Below are 23957 nucleotides of genomic sequence, written 5' to 3' on the forward strand. Positions count from 1 at the left end.
AAATTTCGTTAATTTTATAAACGCAATTCTTAGAATCAAATTGGATTAGACGAGACTATCTAAGTCCTATCCAGAAGTGAACAAAATGACCTATTTTACCATAACTTAAACTTACTTATAAACAACTAAAACCACAACAAAGCACGTACAATGAACATGTACAATTTTGACAGTAAGTCAATATTCCGTATGTTTGCAACAATCGTCAAACTGTCATGTCAGCTTTAGATTTGGCTCGTCAAAGGGAAAATGCTAATATTCCCACTCATGAATCAATCGGTTCCGTTCAATCATTCAATCATTCGATCGCACATGACGCTGTGATTAATGCATTCATTCATTCATACGTACATTTAATGGACAGGGATTATGGTTGTCGCGTTCTGATTTAGATCCCAATGTACTGTACGGATTAGTGCTGATTATTAGGCAGGCTTTACAAAAGCGAAGCGGAGTGGATTGGACAAAATTTTAAACAATCAATAGAATTTCTACGCCTAGTATAATTATGACTGGTAAAATTATTTTTATTTGATTGGGCTGAGATGAGATGAATTATGAAATTCTATTGACTGCTTAGAAATTTCTTCATTCCACGCCACTTTGCTGGTAATAGGGCCTTATGATGCTGATTAAAAGCAGGTAATTTTAAACAGAATATTTAAACAAAATAACGTTGAGTACAGATCATGATTAAAAATTTATCTTGTCCCTGATAAGCTTCGCATAAATTAAGTTCCGAAAAGAAAGTTTAACTGTCCAGGTAAATTAAATTTGGCCTATCAAACCCCATAAAGGTAGATAACTCAATATCACAAAAATAAACGAAAGCCTACACGTGGACGCAAACAAACGCTCGGAACTCGATACCTCCGGGACTTACAACTTGTGCGCCCCATGAATACCAAGTGTGAGGTACCGCAACCCAGGATTACGGACTTTTGGCATTCATCCACCAGCCCCCACAAATACACGACAACGAATTAAAAGTTAAAGCTAATCAAATCCTACGCGATTCAGGCGTGAACTCCACGAAAACGATTTACCAAAAGCTGTCGTTGTTTTTGTTTAATTTTCTATGAAAAGCAAACTCTGGCACACAAAGGGAGCTATCGAAAAATTGCTTCCGATGTGATTGCTGGAGTTTCACGCGGATCAGGTTGATAAAGGAAAAATAAAGGCGGCTACAGCTGACGGTTTTTCGAGCGAAAAAAGATTTTTTCAAATTTTCTTTTCCCGATACGTCGGTGCTATATTTAGACGTAACATATGGCCCTTTTCCTCTTATGGGATCCGGGGAGTACACTTAAGAGTGAGTAGCAATAAAGATTACAGTATAGCTTTTACTCGATCTTTAAAATATCGGAAAAACAAGTGTCCTTGTGTTGGGTTTTTTGGGTTTGTCGCAATGTTTTTAGTCCCCATTCTCTTCGTTATTTATGAGCAAATATTTTCTGAAACAATTTTGTAAGTTAAGCGGTTCAGAACTATTTGATCTCTTCCAACTATATTTTTTTGTAAACGTTCCCATTGTCCTTGGGATATGATGACATTAATTATTTGAATACCCTTCAAAATATCATCCCATAACTTTGAGCAGCGATATTTATTTCACAATTTAATTGCTTTGGGTTGAAGCTCGGCAGTTAAGCTATTAGCCCAATAGCCATCTTTATGAGTTCGCTCCATAAGTGCTCGTGTGGTCATAAACTTGTTTATGGCTTCTGACTTCTGTATACTCTCCCAATGAGCTCTGGAGGGATTTGCTTTATTTTTCTTTTAAGGTCTACTAACGCCAAACATTATTGTATGTTCTTATGAAGTTCATGTAAAAGAATATGAATATCATTCAGTCTAGTCTTACGATAATTTGTTTATGTAATACAGTTGTATAAAAACTTAATAAAAGAAGGAAGTCACAGACTACAGAAAGCCAATTAAAAGTCATCGCTTATAATGACTGCCCAAAAATAAATTAAAGGCCCAATGAAGTAGAAAATATTCAATAAGAATGGCCTTAAATATAAAAAGTCATATTATTAAGTATTTTATTTTTAGTTTTGTATAAAGATAAGTAGTTTAAGTTTGTATATATGTATAGTGTACATTGTATAAAATAAATACTGAAAACATAAAAAAAAGTCATATTATTCAAAATATTAAGTCAAACCCAAGGCTAAACAGGCAAACAATAAAAAATAATAACTATGAATAGTTTCAAGTACACGGTACAAACGTACAAACAAACTTCAGGTCCTGTAGTGTTGCGCTTTGATTCTCGCTGAAAAGCTACAGGTGCTCTAAAATAATGAGTTTCCTACATATGAACATGTACAATGTACAGACGTGTACATATGTTCTGTACGCTGGGACGGAGAGATTACTTTTGTGATGTTGCATGTACATTTGTTCTGTCTTGTAATAGTGCAAGGATTACTAGACGCTTTGCTGAATCTTTGTTTCTAAATGTTGCATTTGTGAGAGCTTGTCTTTTTATTTAGTGTTTTATTGTTTCGTTTTGGCTTGGCAATTTTATTGTTAGATGTGGTGAGAATAGTGTAGGCACACTTCATAAAATTGGTGAGAAGTTTTGGTTATATTCTTTTTACTTCAGTACCCACATATTTTTCTTTTAAGTTACAGAAACAAAATATTCTTAATATTTTTTTCGAATCTAAAAAAAGTTTAGTAGAAGTGAAATATTGACACGTTTGTAGCCACGACAGGATAATTAAAAAGTAAATCACATTAAAATCCATCATTAAACAATACAGTGTAACCAACTATTACACAGAAAAAATACGATTATAGCAGAAAAACGGCATATACCACGACACACGGGCACAATAAAATGTAACGAAATCTCATAAAGGTAAGTAGCCACCTGGTGTAAAGGCACGGATCGACCTGGATTCTTCTAGAAACGTCTATTTACCGCAGTTCTTAATGAAAATGTAGTTTTTTTCTATTTGTGTTGATGTTACTTTCTTAGCATTTTTTCTTGTCATTTATTTACTGCATGTCCCCGGAAATCGAAAAATTATTCAATCACACAAAATAGATGCAACTTTATATTAATAACTTAACTCTTTCCTATTTTATATAGGTATTTCTATCTAAGTGCAAGTCTTGGTCTTATTTTAAATACATTACACAAAAGTCTCAAACCAGGATAAGTTACACTGCCTATAGAAAAGAAATCACAAGCACAATGCATGCTACTAACACTTATTGAAAAAATCGCATACCCAAATATTTGCAAAAACACAAAGGGGTTTCACACCCAGATCAATAACGACAAACATAAAGACAAACCAATCCAAACCAAACAATATTCCAGCACTTACATCAGACCGTTTCACCACAAGTTTCCTACCTCGCATTGTATTCGGCACACTTAAACAGTACCAATTTATAGAGCACCTCAGGTGGCTCATTCACGGAAAGATGAGCGGAGATACCATAATAGAGGGAGGTTAGGCGCCTTCTTTTAGGTCAAATACGTACGGTGGGCATGAACAAAACGGACAATTATGAGTGAATTAGCGAGGCGTTCGGGGTCTTTGAGACATCTTTCAACGATTTTTGGTGTTACAAAAATTTGTCAGGTCTAAAGAAGGCGTGTAAGGGCGAAAATAGTAACCTTCCGACCCCCGCTCACCCGCATTTTGGTGCGCTACTCTCTTAGACGATTTTCCGTCATGGCACCTCCGCTAGTAATGTTGTCCTCCATGGTTCCATTTCACTATACACACGAACGACCAATCATAAGACAGGGATATATTGAAAAAACTCGCGACATTCGTTGTCGCAAATATTTTGGGCCTTGAGGAAATGTGTGCAATCATTTGTTGGAAGTTGTTTCGAAGATACAAGGAGTTCCTTTTGAATTGATTATGGTTTGAGGTTTTATTTGAGAGTATGTATATAGAAGTAAAAAGGGGTTATTCATGAATGGAAGGAACTTAAAAATGAATGGGAATAATGTGGACACAAAAGGAGCATTTTTTCCTTTTACATGAATAACGACTTATAATAATAAATGATTTTATTTCTCTCCAAAAGGTACAGAGTTTGGTTCATGTCATATGTCAAATCATGTTTGTCACCTTTGTGAGAGCTGGAGTCCATAGTGGGTACGGGACCTGTATGACAGATCTCCAGGCTCTCACCCTCTTAAGTTATAACAAATAATACTATTATGTACTAATTCGAACACATAAAAGCCTTCACGTACAGAGAGGAATAACCAAGATAAAACTAAATTTTTAAAACTAAAAAACAAAATGGGGTATTATGTGTATGTGGTGTGTGATGTGTCTATGGGTGTGAAGTGTATTGTGTGTGTCTGAAAGTTAATATAAGGTGTGTATAATAGAATGTGGTCTACAAGTTTTCTATCTGATTACTTTAAAACAGTTAGAATATTTTCAGTCTCAGAATAATCCAAATCATGAAGCCAATTTATTATTTTTGCTTTACATTTCGATTTGCACAAAGGATATATGCTTAAAATTTTGTTGGTTTTATTATACACATGGCTGCTGAGGAAACGGAAGAAGCGTTGGGCTGAAGCACATTTAGTGCGGATAGAGGGACAGACCGAGTGCTTACGTCTTTGGGAGATCAAAGATGGATCGTATGGAGTGTGGGCATGAGTTGTCATTAAAAGATTTAGTAAATATAATTTCCGAACACTGAGAACCTTACAAGTTTTGTAAAGTTCCGTGGTAGGAAATCGAAAGGGTAACTGCCAACCAACTTTTAAAAGTGCCCTTTGGGCACGTTCTACTTTTAACATGCGCGATCTTCCTGAACCACCCCAGGTAACTATGCAGTATTGGATAAGGGATTGGCAGAGGGCCAGATACACTTGTTTAAGCACCTTGGTATCAGCAACGCCACGGAGGTTCTTAAAAACATAAATTAACCTGCGCAACCGTGTGGAAAGTATATCAATGTGAGTGGAGAATGTTAGACAGTCATCTATCTGCACACCTAGATACCTAATACAACTTACCCGATTTAGGTGGGGACAATTGCAGCCTAGATTTTGTATAGGATTACAAGAGTGAGCTACCAAAGCTAAAGAAGAAGAAGAGGGAGGAGGCTTTCCAGCAGCTGAAAGCGAGAACGTGAGGTAATTCGTTTTATCAACATTCAGAGTGAGCAGGTTTTGTGCCAACCAGCTGGTAACAAGGGCAAGTCCGGATTGTGCAGACTGAAACACGAGATCCCACGTATCCCCTGAAAATATTAGAGCAGTATCATCAGCATAGGTGAAGATGGAAGCATTAGGAAGCTTTAACTGACAAAGATCATTTATATAGATCAGAAAAAGTGTGGGGCCGATAATACTGCCCTGGGGAACTCCATATGTTATTGGCAGTTCACCACTGGTCCAATCCCCTATCCTGAGACACTGCCGTCTGCCTGTGAGGTAACTTTTGAAAAGAGATAGTTGATTGCCTCTTATACCAATTTTTTCAAGCTTATCAATGAGGGTGGGCACAGATAAAGTGTCGAAAGCTTTCGCTAGATCAAGGAAGACGCCTATGACTTTCTGCTTTTCATCGAGTTTGGTGACGATGGTATTTGTTAGGTCTAATACAGCATCGTTAGTGGAAATCCCGGAGCGAAAACCATATTGAAAAGATGAAAGAAGATGGTTATGATTTAAGTGTTTAACAAGTCTGTTGTTCAATAATCTCTCAAGTAGCTTTGATAGTGTTGGTAAAATTGAGATAGGCCTGTAATTGCTCAAACGATCTCTGTCCCCTCCCTTATGAATTGGGTGCACTACTGCCAGCTTAAATGCATTAGGAAAAGTGCCTGAACTAAAAGCAAGGTTACAAATATAAGTTAAATGCGGAATGAGAATATTTTTGAATTTTTTAAGAAAAGCACCTGATATATCATCAGAACCCACAGCACAGTCGCACCTTAGATTCAAAATTAAACGATCCAATTCAGCTTCATCTGTTTCTAGAAGGACAAAGGAATTATGGCACGATTGGCGATCATAGGATTTTGGGGGTATGGTTGCAGTGGCAGATATATTTTCAGCTAAGTTACGTCCAATATTAGCAAAATAAGAGTTCGCTTCATTTACGGAGCACGCTGGATCGGAGGATGACAGAAGCGCGTCGGCGTGTGTCTTGACTTTTGCTATGTGAGTAATTGATTTTATGGCCTCCCAGAGCTTTTTATTATTATTTACTTATGGGTGGATAATCAAAATAAATAATTGATGTTTAGATCTAATTTCTTCAGCTGCTAGCTAGACTAGAAACTAACTCTAATAAGATTAGATAAAAGCTGATAGCACAGCGTGTTTTTACAAAATAAATAGAATAAGGTAGGTAGTTGGATTTGGCGAAATTCAATTTAAGATCTTTGCTCCTTTTTTATCTAAGCTAAGGAACAAACAAAGAAAAGGATATAAAAAAGAATATACCCTACTACGCCTGAGAGGTCATTTATTAGTTATCCATTTGCCGTTCAATTAATTGGAAATAAATGAAGGAATAAGTATAGGGAAATAAATATAAGGTCACACTTGGTTAAGTTAAGTTTGGATGTACTTTCTAAATATATCTTAGACACCAATGAATGTGTTTCGGATGGCGCGTTAAATTGTAGGTCCCGGCTGTCGTTGAACATCCTTGGCAGTCGTTACGGGTAGTCAGCAGCCAGTAAGTCTGACACCAGTCTAACCAAGGGGTATCGGATTGCCCGGGTAACTGGGTTGAGGAGGTCAGATAGGCAGTCGCTTCTTGTAAAGACCAGTGCTTTACTCAGCTGAATCCGGTTAGACTGGAAACCGACCCCAACATAATTGGGAAAAAGGCTCGGAGGATGATGATGATGACTTGGTTAAGTTGGCATTTACCATCCAAAATGTACTAACCATATTGATAAGCCCAACCCCTTTTATCTCAAACAAATTGATTGGATCCCAAAAATAAGCTATTCCATTCACTTTTTCCTTAACATCCAAAAAAAAAACAGTACTCACGATAAAATAACGAATGATAAGAGGAGTTCGTAAACCTTATCGTGAGACATTGATGGTTGGTAATATATAGGAACAGGGGTTTGGCGTGACGTCACAGGCCTATCAGTCATGGAATACTTACCCGGTTGTGTGTAGTACAATGGAGATGTCAAGTGTTTGTGTTATTGTACTTGTCATTGTAAGCTGTTGAATCGCTTGTTGAGGGTAAGGACTGACATTAAAAACTATGGATTAAGCATTAACTCAAGCAAGTTCTTTATCATGAAGCGCTGTTTCTATGATCATATATTTGTAGTGACTCTACAGCATTAAAATAATATACCTAATAGTAATCTGCTTTAAACTCTAAGCTTAAAGCCATTTTTTCATCAAAAGTAAAAGCCAAAGTGATTTCATAAAGTAAAAGTAACGGTCAAATTCATTTTTTCACGATCTATCTATTAGTTTTTCTGTCACTTTAGCCTTGAAAAACTGAATTTGACCGTTACTTTTACTTTATGACATTACTTTGACTTTTATTTTTCATGAAGAAACTGGCTGTAAGTACCTAATAACGTGAAAATATTATTTCATTTGACACGAAGATTAAGAATGGATACAAAGACTGTCGTATATTTCAGGACCAGTTTTCATTAACAACAAAGAATTTTTAGAAGAACCAATTTCTGAAACTGTTACCAAAATGTTGGTATTCGCATCCATAGGCCACTCCAATAATTTCGCATTCCCCAGTAACTGCCAGGTCTTCGGAGCAAAGATTTATGCAATGATCGGTAGAAATTAATTAGTCAGCAAAATTCATTACTGAAAGTTAATTAACTTTCATATTTCCTATATTAATGAGTTCTTGTGAGCTCACTGGAGCATATTGATATTCAAAAGGAAATCAGGTCTCTCGTATAAAGCAGATTAAAATTAAACAGGCTTGGTTGCGCTTAATTAAAAATTGAGCAGTTATCTCACCTTGTGATGTAAATATTCCTATGAAGGTTGATGTTCTTAGGGTAAGGCATAAATATGTAATATATTGTTCATATAAGAATTTTTGGGCATATAAACTACATAATTATATAAATTGGTTATATGACAGCGAGTTGTCTGTCTTTCTTTTCTCAAAAACAACCTCATGTAATATTTACCTATTCAAACCATCCAGTTCTCGCCCGAATTTACCTATCTTCACACAAACCAAACAAACAGTAAATTATAAAGACAATACCACACATCTATTTACGTTTGATGTTCGTTCATTACATTTAATCATTATAACGGAAATTAAGCACAAATCACAGTGCCAAGCACTTGTATGTGAAAGGCCCAATAATGGTACAAACCACGGAGGAAGGAAAGATAGCGGAGATGTCATAAGGAAGGCAGGTCGGGTGCCTTCTTGTAAGTCAAAGTAACGTACAGTACAATCAAAACCCTGTCTAAGATTTCTCTTGATTGATTAGTGATTTTATTTAAAAAAATAATAAATGGATGGTGATGTAATGATGATAAGTGATGGAGTTCTATAGAAGACATGCCAGGACGGACCTAGTAACGTTCCTCGACCCCAAACATTCGCGTTTTGTCGTGCTCATTTTTAAAGAGATTTAGCGGTATGACATCTCCGATAGTCATTTCGTTCTCCGTGGTACAAACACACATACACTCATATCGTATATGTGTATAAAGGGAGGGTTCTTTTTTAATAAAATCGTGAATGTGTTAATAAGGTTTTGTGTCTATAGAATGTCTTTTTGTGAATGCTGATATTGGCATATTAGTATTTTGTGAAGAAGAAAGATATTTAATTAAATAATTTTATGTTTGAAATAGCATTGAGTTATTTTAAATAAAGCCTTCATAGATTCAATATAATTTATAAGAATATTTTGCAAATACATAATGTGCAATTTACAATCCCGTTTCAAAAGTAATTTTCCATTAAAAGTCCGCAATCGTATTTGAATTAAATAAACTAAATACAACATATTACTAATAAATACTCATAATATTTAAACGGGGCTAAATACAAAAGGTAACCAGCTATAATTACAAATTCTGAACCAACATCATAATCACAACCCAGTACAAACCAAGTAATTAATTTAAACCCTAATAGATTTAGCATGAACACATCAAAGCTACATACCACAATTAACTCTAAGCCTGGGTACAGCATAATGTTTCAATATTCACATTAAAATCACTATGTGATGCCACACAGTTTAGAGTACCACAGCACACTGCAAACTAAATAGTTGGGTTATGTAAATAGACAGGAGGCAAACATTTTATGCAAAAAGTTTTTGGTCGGTCTCATCATCTGCCGATCCTTTTCCCAACTATGTTGGGCTCGGCTTCCAGTCTAACCGGTTGCAGCTGTGTCCCAGTGTTTTACAAGGATAGACTGCCTATGTGACCTCCTCAACCCAGTTACCCAAGCATCCCAATACCTCTTGGTAGACTGGCTGTCAGACTTACTGGCTTGAGTACCCGTAACGACTGCTAAACATGTTCAATGACAGCTGTTTTTAGTCAGTCCGATTCCGGAGATCCTTGTTATGTTCAATCTATCATCCTACTGATTTATGGGCTTAAACAACCTATCGGCCGACTAAAAGTTTGCAGTGTGCTCCTATTAGGCGCGTTTGGGTTGAATGTGGCCACATTAATCAACACTATTCAGTGTGATGCTGTCTGTTTATATAGTTATTTAGTACGGTATTTAGTTTAGTCTAGACTGAAAGCGTAATTATGGTGATTTAGGGTGACTTTAGATTGGACGTGTCGTGTCGGTGCGACAGCGGTGCGTTTGCTGTCCGGCGCGCGGCGCAAGGATGTTCATTTGTTTTTATAGATATGTAGTTATGTTCATGTTCCCGACAAGAAACAAATGACGAAACCTTAATATGACTATCTCTAAAAAGGTAAGCTAAATTTCAACAAAGGTTAGTTTACAAAAAACTTGTGCAAACTGATGTTTTGATGAATTCCCAAAAAAGAGGAAGTTCTCAATTAGGATTTTCGTATTTTTACTTATTATGTTTAATTAATTGATTACTACCAGTACAAGCTTGCGCTGAAACCTAAAACCATGCGACAGAATTTTCACCACTCGAAACGTGTCATGCCTAGCAAAGTTCAACGTATACTTGCGTAAAAATCTGCTAGTATGAAAGCGCTGTAAATAAACTCTACTCAAAAACACAAGTAAAACCACAGCAAAAATCTAAAGCAACATAATGAGAAAACGTACAAACCGCGAGCGTACTCAACGAAAGACTTCTAACACGAGTCTCTATCCCTCGTGACTCGAATGGGAGATGTAACACAATATTTTAACAGCTGAATATAGGTCGCCATTGATTTTTGATTTGTGGGAGATATTGAGAGAGAATATACGAATACAATGCTGTAAATATTATTGTATGTATCAATACATACACACTGTAATACTCTACTATTTTTAAAAGAGTTGCCATGGAGTTTCATGCCCGTTCTTCTCCATAGGCAGCTACTTTTGGAAAGGGCAAATAGAATCAAACTTATTTATATTTTTGACGTTCATGAGTGCTTGTAAAGGCCTAATTGAAATAAATGATTTGACGTTGACTTTGTGACGACCTCGTATAAAAATTGAGAAAAGAGTAGCATGATGATCATGATTGAGAGAAAACGTCATTAATTACCGACAAGTTTTTAGTATAAAAAGAAGAGTTGATAAATAATTTCAGAGGACATTTATTTTTCCCATATTAACTTTGAATATCTTCTGTAATAACATAACGGCTATTGCACCTAATAAACCCTGCAATAGCAATATAAACAGAACATTGATTAACCTTTGCTAATGGCATAGTTGTGTGTACGAGAGAAATGGCTGAAGTTTCAGGAACTGGGCGAAACAGTAACTAAATGCGAAGGTCATTAAGCCAAAGATATTGGATAGCTGATAATGCTGAATAATGAGATGACTGTAGTTGTCCCTTCTTTGGTGCAAGCATGTTTATTACACTTGGTAGCAGTTATGTTAGGCCAACAATTGATGTTTCTGCTAATATTATAATGTAAAACTTGGTTAGGTTGTGTGCATGTCGGTAACTTTTGCTACTTTTTCATGAAAAAACTACGGGATGGATTTTGAGGAAACTTGGCAGTAATTGCTGTTGCCGGAATCGAAACTGCGGGCGGAAGCTAGTTGCAATAATTTCTATTGAGAACAATTCTACATAGTCAAGTATTTCCGCGTAAATTACATTTGACCGAGGCTGCAGCAAGGATTTTTTTAAAATCTATTACTTTACCAAATGTCACCTGAATTAACTTTGTAAGATATTCAACTGTGAAACCTAACAAATAAACAAAATAACTGTCACATTTCAAGTTGCCGTAGCACAAAAGATATGGCACAAAACATACATACAAACTGAACTTCCTAACTTATTTCATGTTGAAGTTGTGTCTCGACCTTGTTATAAAACTTCTAGCATTTTCTTCTAAGTTGTTCACTTTGTGAAGAAATAAGAGTAAAGTTGTACATATGTGAGTAACACACACATGTAAGAAGCTTGATAAGTGTTTGACAAGTAAGTGATCGCTAAGATTTAAGTTAAGCTTTTGACGAGCGTCGTTTGAAAACTTTTCGTATATCAAGGTGTTGTTCAAGTTAATTTTGTTTAGCTTCTTGTCGTAAAGCAGAGAATATTTTATGTTACTTTAGTGCTGTGTTAACTTGTGTACTAACTTGACACTTTGTTCGCTTAAAAACGAGTTAATCTCAGAAGCTACTAGACTGATATCTTTCAAAAATTCTTTTAGTTTTATATAGCCCATGTATCGAAGAATTGACTTTTACCAAATACCACAAACAACCCATCAAATTCTGCGTTTCTAACAAAGATTACTACATATTTCAATAGTAAGACAAGATATAATCATCAGTATAATATCAATTGCTTGGCAATAGATCGACATAAGCCCCCATAACCGTAGCATTGTAACGACCGGACAATTCTAGTGAATGATGTCCAATATCTATTGGATGCGGGCTTCGGAGTTCGGAAGACATGTATGTATAGAGTTAGGGTGATATAGTTACTGCATGTGGTAATAGAAATTACTTATTTAGGTAAAGTAAATAAGTGGATATGCAATTCAATCAAAGTTTAATTCTAATCCAAAAAAAATATGTTTATTATTGAGTTGGGCTATAAGCTACTATATATATAATATATATGGGTGCGCTGACTAGAACACACGGGATGCGAGTCAAACCGCTTGTTGAAGCTAAATTAGCTTATATTCATCTTTTAAACCTCAAAATTCAAACCTCTCCATTCTTTACCGTTACTTTGGCAAAAAATCTCCGTAAAATAACATACGAAAAACAATGGCGCTACCGAATCCCCCTTTTTGGGAGCGCTTGGAAAAACGCATTAACTTCCATTCAATCCTTTCCCAAATGATCTCCATAGAACTGATCTCCTGGATCCCATAACACCATTTTCCACTCGACTCCTCGTAATCTTTTGCGTAATTTATGGCATTACGCACTCCGCCCTCGTTCGGGGATATTCGGCTAATTCCGGACAACTTCGGCTTTCGTACGAGAATATACTCGAGTGAGCAGAATTTGTTTCGTAATTGGCCCTTAAATTTTTGGAGACACGAGATGGCATTAGACGGAATTGTGCAGTTAATGAAACTGTGATCAATGTAGCTAATTAGTAAAGAGAATAGGGCTGATGTTGAGTTTGTGTTTCTTTTTGTGATTAACTAGACTTTTTTATGTCACTGAGCAATTTTATTCTTGTAGAAACTTACTGTCCATAGTACTCTGTATATTTTCTCATGATTAATTATTTCCTTGAGGGATTTTCAAGAAGTTGTATCTAGTTACGAAAATTGACATACGACAAAATAACAAAGTATCGAGAGTGTTTGGTTTTCGAGATCTAAAACCTTTACCTCGGCTTTCAGACTATAAGAACACTCCCTCGTTGTTTGCTACTAAGTAGCTATCAATCACCAATTTCATCCTTTTACTCACTGGCCCATTAATGTATGAAAGCGTCTCCTTAAACACCCAAGGTGTGATCGCCTCAGGGTAACAGTCGCACAATTATCACGCTCCGTCAGACTCAACCCTCGAGCTTGAAACGGTTAATCTATTTACAGGTAAATACCCATGACAAATCCTTGTACCATTACACCTTGAAACACGGAGTAAGGAAAATGAGCGGAGATGCTATATAATGCAAGTAGATCAAGCGCCTTCTACAAGGTCAAATACATACGGTGGCCAAGATAAAACTATCAGTTACGAGTGAATTAACGAGGCGTTTGGGTCCTTCAAAACATCTGTCAACGACTTTTGGTATTACAAAAAAACGGGTCCAAAGAAGGTGTATAAGGGCGAAGACAGCAACGTTCCTCGTCCCCCGCACACCCGCATTTTAGCGCGCTACTTTCTTAGGAGATTTTCCGTTATGGCATCTCCGCTAGTCATTTTGTTCTCCATGCCTTGAAGATACGACGATCTTGTTAAGTATGCATCAATTGTTGAATGGTTAAGGGGTGTGGGTGCGAGTAGTTTGGGTGAGAACTATTTGTTACGTTTAATTTAGAGGTGGGACACCATAATTATAGGGATAATGTTCCTTTTGTTAATGTTTTATTGTGATGCTGGTTTCCCTATTTTGATGAATTGGAAACTGCTTTTTGGGAGTCAGTTATACAAATTATTATTGGCAAGCTTTTTCAACGAAACGTTAGTATTTTTAAACGGTTTTATTTAGCTCACCCCGTTTGTTTTATTATTTATTCATTCTTGGGTCAAATTTAGAAATTGAAATTTCAGTGCCTTCCTGTTGTCAGATTGATCTGAAATTTGGTACACACCTTTAATTCCGATGACAATACAATATAGTAATATCAATAACATTGTAAATCCAAGATGGCCGCCGGTACAAAATGGCGGATTACATATTTTTCCACAACCCCCTCAATATGAGTATCAAATGAAAGGGCTACTCAAGTAGAATACTGTCAGCAACCCCAACGGGGCCCAACAGGGCCAAGGCTTGCCTGGGCTGCGGGATTGTCCTAAAGAGTTACCGTGGTCGTGGTACATAAAAAGCCTACGACGAAAAAGAACGGTTTTTAGTCAGTAAGAGTCTGGCACTCCCTCACCGCTGCTGACCCATGTATAGAATGAAGAATATTCGGTAGGCATTTTCATTAAATACTAAAAACTAGATAATAAAAAATCGGTAAAAAAACTTTTAATTTAAACGGTTTTATATCTTATGTGCACTGAAAAATAAAAAATAAAAAAACAGTTACTTACCTATAAACCTACGTAGGTGGTCCCGGTCATATTAGACTAAAATAAAAACGTGGGGCCCATTCCGTAACTATTGCTGTAATACTTTCTTTTTATTTCATTAAACTGTGGCCGAATTCAGTCACAATTCGAGTGGTTACCATAACCAAAATTAATGTGGGGAACAATAAATACAATGCTATCAAAAGCTCACATTATTCAATTGTGTTAATTTGGAACAAAAGCCAGTTAAGTACACTTAACACAATGAACCATTCCCATAGCATGTACATTTGTACATTGTTACCATGTCCCATACATATTAATGGGAAAGTTCCCATTGCCGTGTACTTACGCCTTTGTAAATATTTATCGCCCTCACCCTTTTCGGATATAGCAAAAATATTTTGCAGAAAGATAACTTTGCACAAAGTATAGAATACCTATCTAAATATTCACTGAGTTTGGTCACAAGCTTTTCCTTAAATTTGCTTTATGCCAGCGTTTTTTATTATTTATTTATTGCAAAATGTACACCAATACATCTTATGGTAGTCCAACTTAAAACTAGAAGTTATTTATTTATATTATAATTATGACTTAGTAAGTAAATACGTAAATATATATATATATATATCATCCATCCTTGATATACATCCTTTTTCAATAAATGGAAAGTATGAAGACATCTAGCACTGAAATATTTTTTTAAACCAAACCACTAATTCCTGAGATTAATGCCCTGGCAAACAAACACTTCAGCTTCATATTCAAAAAATCGTGAGTCAATGGAACTTCTATAATTTACTTGACATATATTCTTAGAATCACGTATAAGGGTAAATACAATGTTATCTCACGTGAGAGGCAAAAGTTCGATCGTTTCAATAATATTTGCTTTAATTTCACCAAAACATGAGTTCAGAGATATATTTTTATAATAAACTTAGTTTTGGATTCAATTCTCAGTAGCTATGATGAATATTGTTACTATATTATTTTTTAATTGAGATAAATACAGTATATTTTTAGGTTGTTGGTTCACTCAGCAAAACATTGAGCTTTCTTTCTCAGAATTGTTTTAAGATAAAGAAATGATCTGTTTCTTTTTCTTCTACATGAAATTTAGTGAAATCGAAAAACGTTTGTCTTAAACTACCTTTTATAAACAAAAACTGCTACACAACTAAGATTAAACACAAACTAAACACCTGCAGAAGTTCAATACTTCACAAATTGATAATATTTACTCTGAACACCTAATATAACGAATACTTTCAACTGTAACATGCGTGATCAAAATGTGAGAAATATATTTTAATATTCACGGGAAATATTCTCTGTGCGCATAACTGTATGGCTGCTTAAAATGCGGAATAGTCAGCTATTGAATGGATGACAAAAATAAAGTAAAAATGACACATATTTTTTATATATTTTTAGACCCGACTGTCAATATCTTAGGTAGTCGTTACGGATAATTGAAAGCCAGTAAGACTGACAACCAGCCTTACCTAGGGGTATTGGGTTACCCGGTAACTGGGCGGATAAGTCAGAGAGGCAGTCACTCCTTGTAAAATACCGGTACTTAGCTGCATCTTGTTAGACAGGAAGCCACCCCCAACATAGTTAGGAAAAGGCTAGGTATATGATTGTTGAAGAGAGAGAGTTTTATTTATGAAAGTGAGTGAAAACACCGATACCAACACTCCTATAGTTCATAAAAACAATAAAACAGCGAAATCTGTGTATCATCATGCAAAAATCACAACTTTCTTACCCGGTAACCTTAGCAATACTAAAACATAGCGATCTTATGGCTTCCCATATAAAAACTCTATAAACTGGGTCATAAATCAAGTTGAGTATAATAAAACACCTTTATCGCTGGTTTAGTGGCCCTCCACGAAATCGTTTGGCCTTTACCCCGCTGTCATAAAGTAGCTGCGGAGAAGCCTTCCTTGGCAACGATTACATGCTAACCTATTGACGTACCGTAATCATTCTATGTTTGTAGACGTAACATCATTGATTTTGAAAAAAAGTCTTGTTTGGGAATATTTTAAAGTCATATTCGTATAAAATTTTCGCATAAATAACTTGTTAGTGAATTATTTAGATACTAAGGTAGCTTGGGCTATCTGTTTGTAATCCTTTACTTGTAAAACAGCTCTGCCTATTTGTATGAAATTGGTATAAAGGACTATGTACGGTAATATTGAGGTGAATAAAATAAGTTCTTTGATCTAGAAGGAAACCGCGGTTGATTAAGATTAAAAAAAAATGTTTAGCTTAAATATTTTTTTAAGTTTGCATATTTGTACGAAGTTGTACTTCTGAGTGTTATTGATGTGTAGTATTTTTGTTTCCCTCAAGATGTTCGACAAATATGTTTGTTACATAATGTGAGTTTCATGGTGTTATCGCGACATAAAAGAATACGTTTTTAAACAATTTAGTGAGATAATATCTCTCTGATAATATCTTAGTGTTATTGTATCCTCAATTCATTTTACAATGTTACTATACCTAACGTTCCTTTACCCTAATTACCTGGAATTGTCTAACAAAATATCTATCTCAACTATCCTAGAAAAACATCTGCTAACAGCCAAAGACTAAAATACACATTACGTTGATGTACTACGAAAAAGATTAAAAGGTGTAGCGAGATGTACTACGGCGTAGCAATGTCGATGCTACGAAATCACCGTAGCACTCAGCGTAGGCACTTTTATGTTTTGTTCCCGATGTGATCTGTGTATTCATTTTAGTTTCAATGTTTAATGTCATTTGCAAATACTTCACAATACCAATCGAATTTTAAATAAAAATCTTCCTAGGCAAAGGTGCATAGAAAAGTCCAATTTCCAATGTAAAATAAAAGGACATATTTTTCCTACATAACGGTAAAAACAGAGAAACATCACATTGTTCGTATTTCAGTATTCCGGATTCCCTTTGTCATCGTTTCGTGTTTTAGCATCCTCCCAATGCACTAGAATCTACATTTGAAAGAATTGGTTTTATCGAACAATAATACAAAATACTTCTTTATTTTTCGCTTTGGGACTGTTGAGGTTTATTTACACAACAATAAAGTACTGAAGTATGGTTTAAAGGAAATATTGAGACACTTTTATGATGTAAATGATTTGAACATAAAGCATGATAACGATCTTGTTTTGGAAGGAATCAATAAATTGATATATTTTATAAAGCCCTTTCGTAAACAAACTTATCCTAAAGACAAGGAAAAAACACAAAGAAAATTTTGAAACATATTGGCATCTATTTTTAACTACTTAAACCTAGCTACTGTTACAGCCTTTTTATCGTCCCACTGCTGGGCACAGGCCTCCTCTCACACGGAGAAGGATTGAGCATTAATCACCACGCTTGCTCAATGCGGGTTGGTGATTTCAGACTATATAGTCCAGGTTTCCTCAAGATGTTTTCCTTCACCTTTTTATCAGCCATTGGTGTCCAAAACATACTTAGAAAGTACATACAAACTTAGAAAAGTTGCATTGGTACTTGCCTGACCTGGAATCGAACCCACGCCCTCATACTCGAGAGGTTGGTTCTTTGCCCACTAGGCCACCACGACTTGACTTAACCTAGCTACTAATGAAAACTAATTAGTAACTTATTAGAAATCGTGTATCCGTATTCTTCTTTTTCTAAAACCAGACCGTTTAAAATATACATTATGTATTTGAATTATACTAAAAATGTACTTACAAAATGTAAATAAAAGTACACAAATGCCCCTTGTTTCATGAATGGTTAACGTAATCAGAATTGAATTGCTTCTAAACGCTGAGACAAAGGGATATAAAAAGTTTCTTTTTTTTGTACAGATCCAACGTTTCATTATTCCCTTTTATGTTTAATCTAAATGAAATCAGAATACAAATTGTTTCCTGTATAGAACCAACCGTTTCGTAAAATGGGAAGTGAAATTATGTTTCATTCACACAGTATTCATTCAATTTTGTCATCATTATAGTAAAGTTACACACAATTCAACTAATGGTTTACCATTTATTTAAATAAATCTTGCTTTAAAAAGCCTGAAACAAAATCCAGATTAAAAAATCGAGGTGTTCATTTTAAGCCTTATACAGCCAGGCCAGCCTTATAATAGACACATCGATGAATTTAATTACTCATTATAGGGTTTAGGTATCTTAATAAGAAAAACTCAGATAAACAGATAGTAAGTTACCGTAGCTAAGCTTCCTAACCCCCGTAACGAATGACATACAAACCCCACACTAAACAGCCTACATTAATTATCTAAGAACACATCGACGTCACAAAACCGCAATTAATTGCAGGACTCACTAAACCACGTAAAGCCGTTCACGTCCACGTCCAACACGGAAATTCTGACGTCAACGTGGAAATTCTGACGTCAACGTGGAAATTTCCACGTCAGCATTGAAATCAGAACGGCGAAAGTCCGGATCACTGTGGCTGCCAATTAACGACATTTACTGTACTTCTGACAAAATATTTGAGAGGTGAAACTGAATATTCTTGGTATATTTTTTATTTTTGTTGTTGCTCGAATATGATTTTTGGTTTTCGTTAACTGTATTTGTTTGTTTGGTGTGGTTTTATTTCAGACTTGAATCAGATTTAAAGTGGCGGTAATTTCAAATGTTTGTATTTCACTCAATATTTTGAATTTTTCACCTATGTAGGTAGGTACTTTAGCACGCTAAAAAATCGAATACAACATATTGGTTAAAGAATTTCCAAATAACGTTACATTTTTATTAAAAAAATACTTCCATCAATTTATTCAACGATGGCAGTATATTTATTACAGCTTCAAAAATGAATATTAACCGTATACACACAGATTTCCAATTTGCTTTCATCTTTGAGTAAAACGAACACATTGTACACAGTTTTATCGTCATATAGTGAAACGTCACGGAAAGGATTTATTACGTCTTTTTTGCTTCGGTTTTTTTATGTTTTTACGAAATTTATTTCATGTCCCGTGATATTATGTTGTACGAGATGAAAAGGACTCGTTTTCAAGGGAATTATATTTTTATAAGTCATCTTGTAGCGTTCATGAAATAAAATTATATTGGTGTTTAATCAAGCAGATGTAAGTAACTTTTGTGCGAAATTAAACTTTAGTAATATCCAGTAGTATTTTTATAATAATAGAAAAGAGATAATAATGAGAAAAGGCTGCTTTGCAACGAGTGAGCTTTACATACACTGTGATTTTATTTAATTTAAAAAACTCAAAAAAAACACAATATTCAGTGATAGCGTATCCTTCCATGAGTAAAAGAATGTATACTAAAGCTGGAGAGTCTTTTTGTTTCCTAGAAGAGAGTAGAAATCTTTGATAGATTATAAGATAGTTCCAAATGGCCGCGAGTATTTAGTATCATTATCATAAATAAATTACAACCAGTCATAAACCAGGCACTTCATATTATTTCTACTCAACCAAAAAGCATCATCCACTAATTTTGACAAAACATGCCATAAGAAACACACCATTCTCATCAAAGGGCACGCACACACACACAGCTAATTACCGCCATATAACCGAAGCGTGGGTATGACAATGTATGAATGTGTGTCGTTTATCATTGCTTACTATATGCGATGACGTCACTGAGTGGCGAATTGTGAGCTTGGATTTACTGAGCTTGTATTAGTTTTGTTGAAAAGGCTGTAAAGATTTAGAGGGCAATAAGTGAGTAGAGGTTAAAATGCGAATGTATGTATGTATTATAAAAAGAGTGTCGCTTTATCGGGTTGGGTAAATTGTAACGTGTGCATTCGCAAGGCATTAAATGTAAACTAAGCGGTAAATGTCAAATAGACAAGATCTGTAACTCCTAATTAATTCTGTAGGCAGGATACAGGCAGGATATTAAAGTCCCCGCCGGGGCTGCGGGATTATTCGAAAGAGTTACCGCGTCTCTGATAATATTAAGGCTTATTTGTACAAAATAAAAAATAACAAATCTATCATAAAAGGCCTTACTTAAATTAAGATAATATACCAAGGTATTTTTTTTCACATTTACTACCTAAACTTCCATTATGTAAAAAACGAAACGAGCTAAAACAATAGTGTATCTCCCTACATACATACAGCCTACAAGACGTATATTCCTTTCATCCTGTCGATTCATTACGCTCTGTATCAGGTTTCCTAATGATACCGTAGCGCTCATTAGTACGTGTACGTGAGATAAACTTACCTGCGAGTGTACATCTAATATCGTTCGCGTGTTTTGTTAGGTTTCTTGACACAAGACGATATCTAGGGTTTAATATGTCCCTGAAGTAAGATGGTCTTTTTGTTAGGGTGAATAAGCCTACGAGTTCTATAGTCGGTAATCTTCATGATCACTGATATTTTAGCAAGTAATGTTTTAGCTGGCGATGACGGTCATTCTAGACAGTCATTAGTGTCATCTTTCTCATCATTTGCCTGGCCTTTTCTCAACTATATAGCTTACAGTCAATCCTAATGCAGGTGAATACCAGTGCTTTTACATAGACATTTGGGGTCAGTTGTACCAGAAATAAACAAATAATCAAGTCTGCATTAGGAAAATTTTCATACCGGTTCATACCAACGCGGTATAAATCCCACTCGATAATTCAAGTTCTGAGTCAAGTATATATGGCCCAAACCACCTACAATACGTACCAAAACACGGGTGCAATAAATTGTAGGAACCTATTGTTCGATTCATAATATTGTCGACTCGGCCCATTCATAAACCTGTTCGTTTCGTAAGCCATGCGACATCACCTAGGACAGGGGTGCCCAACCACTGGCGAAAATCATCAGATACCAGAGGCCTTTTTACAATTTGCATAAATTAAGGAGCTATAATTAAATTGAAAGTGGAATGAACATGAAAGGGTATCTAACTTCTAGTAACCCAATTTATGTAATTATTGACTTTCGGTTTTAGCCTTGTCGGAAAGGAACTACTTTCTGTAAGCAGATATATGTATGTAATAGCCCTTTCCCAATAAATAGTTTATTTAATAGTCCAGTGTCCAGTCTATAAACATTGGGTCCAGTTATGTCCAAAATTAATTCTTATAAACAAATGCTTCAGCGTCATAAAATTACATAACATTTTCCACAAATTCATACCTTACCATTATATTTTTTCAAATTAATTTGGCACACTACTAAAGGTATGTCACCCCTGTCTAGAAGTAGGCACGGAGCCAGCCTTATTTTATGCAGCACGAATGTTTGCTTGAGATGACCGGAATTCAGGTCACTTCGGTCTGAATAGGTTCCCTGCAACCGGTATGTATTCTGCAGTTTATGACGAGTGAAGGTTGAGAGCTGGCGAGTTTCGTGGGATAGGGAATAGTGGGAAGATATCGGTTTAAAATGTTTATAAATTATTAATTATTTTTTAGGAGATCCTGTGACAAATAATTTCCTTTATGCTGAACTAATGCAGAAACTGCAAGGAAATGGAATGCAAACATCCTTACTAATATTAGAAATGAAAAAGTAACTTTATCAAACCAAAAACCACTGAACCAATTTAAATGTGGTCAGATAGTACTTTTTATCCAGATGAAGGAATTAGGAGTCGAACGGCAGGTAAAAGCTAGTTTTATACTGCAAGAAAGTGAATAATAGAACTAGAAGGTAAAGTTTAATGGAATACCATTTCTCAAAGGCTACTTAGAACAAAACACAACCGCATCATTTACGATTCTCCGAGCCACAGTACAACAAACGATCTTCGTACATTTTAATCTACCAAAGCCTTTATAAATTCAATTGTTCTGATTACAGGCGAATCAAGAAACCAATGTTCTAAGTTCTAAGAGCCGGCGGCTAGATCAATAAGCAATTCCATCTAATCCAGACCTTGGATTGAAGCAAAATATTATTATTATAAACACTGAAATACTCGACTTATAGGGATTATATGATCCAATTATACAATCGATTTTCAGTCTTGAGATTGAAAAGCTAAATTGAAAATGTGAGTTAATGTCAAGGTCATCTTAGATATTTTTTAGTATTGGTGATTGTTTGTGTTAAATATTTAAAATCTTAGTTTAACTTTCGAGGTTAAGGTTTGAATCTTCTTAAGCTACACAGGTTTTAAGAAAAAGGTTGTGAGAAGAAATCTATTCCAAAAATTATTTATTTATTGACTGAAGATTAGATACATTATATGACTGCAATTCTGTGAGAAATAAATTCTTGACATTTATAAACATTTCAGTAAGTATTTTACACACAAACAGACTACTATTTCAACTGAAAACCACAAATCAAAGTTTGAAACCAACTAAATACACAAAAACCATTGAACGCGACCACACAAACAAGACTTCCACTAACTATATACCAGTTGACAATCAATTAAAATCGAATCGGTTATCAGAAATGGAGTGCAAATCGAATGATCTGTCAATACCAGTCCATCGATTAAACGCGGGTACTTTAATATTTGATTTGATACTCGTCGACTATACTAATATTATAAAGGGGAAACATTTTTTGTTTGTTCGTATCTTAAAAGCTCAGAAAATTCTTTAACAGTTGAAAAGATACACTCTTCTCAAGTATATTATAAGCTAAATTTCATCCCGGCACGGGTAGTAGTTCCCACGGGACACGAGTGAAACCGTGGAAAACAGCTAGTTTATAATAAAGTTGTTCTCGATATTTTACATTTTCAATATAAAGTCGTTTATATTAAGAGTTGTACTGAGAACTTATCGGTAATTCCATGAACTTATGCAATGAATGTTCAATATTCGTATTTCGTATCAACTTTCACGCAACTGACAGTAATTCTGGGATAGTGGAGTATAATTATGTTTTATTTATTATTCGTAAGAATGGCGCTTTATTTTTCATTTGATTAATAAAATTAACTGTAATTAAACCAGACTTTTGGAACAGAATTATTGTGAAAGAATCGTGGTTTATCCACTCACGTTTTTCATGGAAAACTGAAATGAAATAAAATTAAAACCAGCAATGTCTATCGATGTTCATAATATTTCGACTGATGTTAATTTACTATTACTAATTATATATCTATCACCGAAACACAAACCCGAAAATTGCAATATCGCACAACCACGATTTTCACAATAAGTCACAACCCATCACAGCTGGTTGGCACATCGCCAAAATAAACAAAAGAATCTTCATATAAAAGTTACAGCAGTTAGACGTCTGTTCAGGCGTTAATATCACTTATGTAACACTTGACACTTGTGTCATATTTACTGTGTATAGATAGGCTAATCTCTCATACTTGTACGAAATATTGTACTTGACGTATGTAAGCTGACTTTGGGTAAATGCGTGTCGTTTAATATTTGGACCATTTGATACTTTGAGGTTTGCTTTCGGATTAGTCGTTTAATAGTTTTAGTAGCATAATTGCTGTATTTGAATTGACGTGCTTAAAGTTTCAACGATCAATTTGGTCTGATTGTAATTCGGCCGGAGTATTTCGATTTATGAATAGTAAAGTTTCAATAAAGAAATGGTTTAGCTACTTAATCGTTTTTTAGGATCCCATAACGGTATTTTATGTTCAACCATTTTCATGGTTACGT

The 23957-nt window shown here is 35.1% G+C and overlaps 1 protein-coding gene across 1 annotated transcript in view; it reads right to left on the reverse strand.

The window, feature by feature from the left end:
• LOC124637536 (metabotropic glutamate receptor 2-like) overlaps positions 1 to 23957 on the reverse strand; it is a 156056-nt gene that overhangs the window by 115457 nt on the left and 16642 nt on the right. The window lies entirely within an intron of this gene.

Source organism: Helicoverpa zea, chromosome 16, assembly GCF_022581195.2.
Source record: "Helicoverpa zea isolate HzStark_Cry1AcR chromosome 16, ilHelZeax1.1, whole genome shotgun sequence".
Classification (NCBI taxonomy): domain Eukaryota; kingdom Metazoa; phylum Arthropoda; class Insecta; order Lepidoptera; family Noctuidae; genus Helicoverpa; species Helicoverpa zea.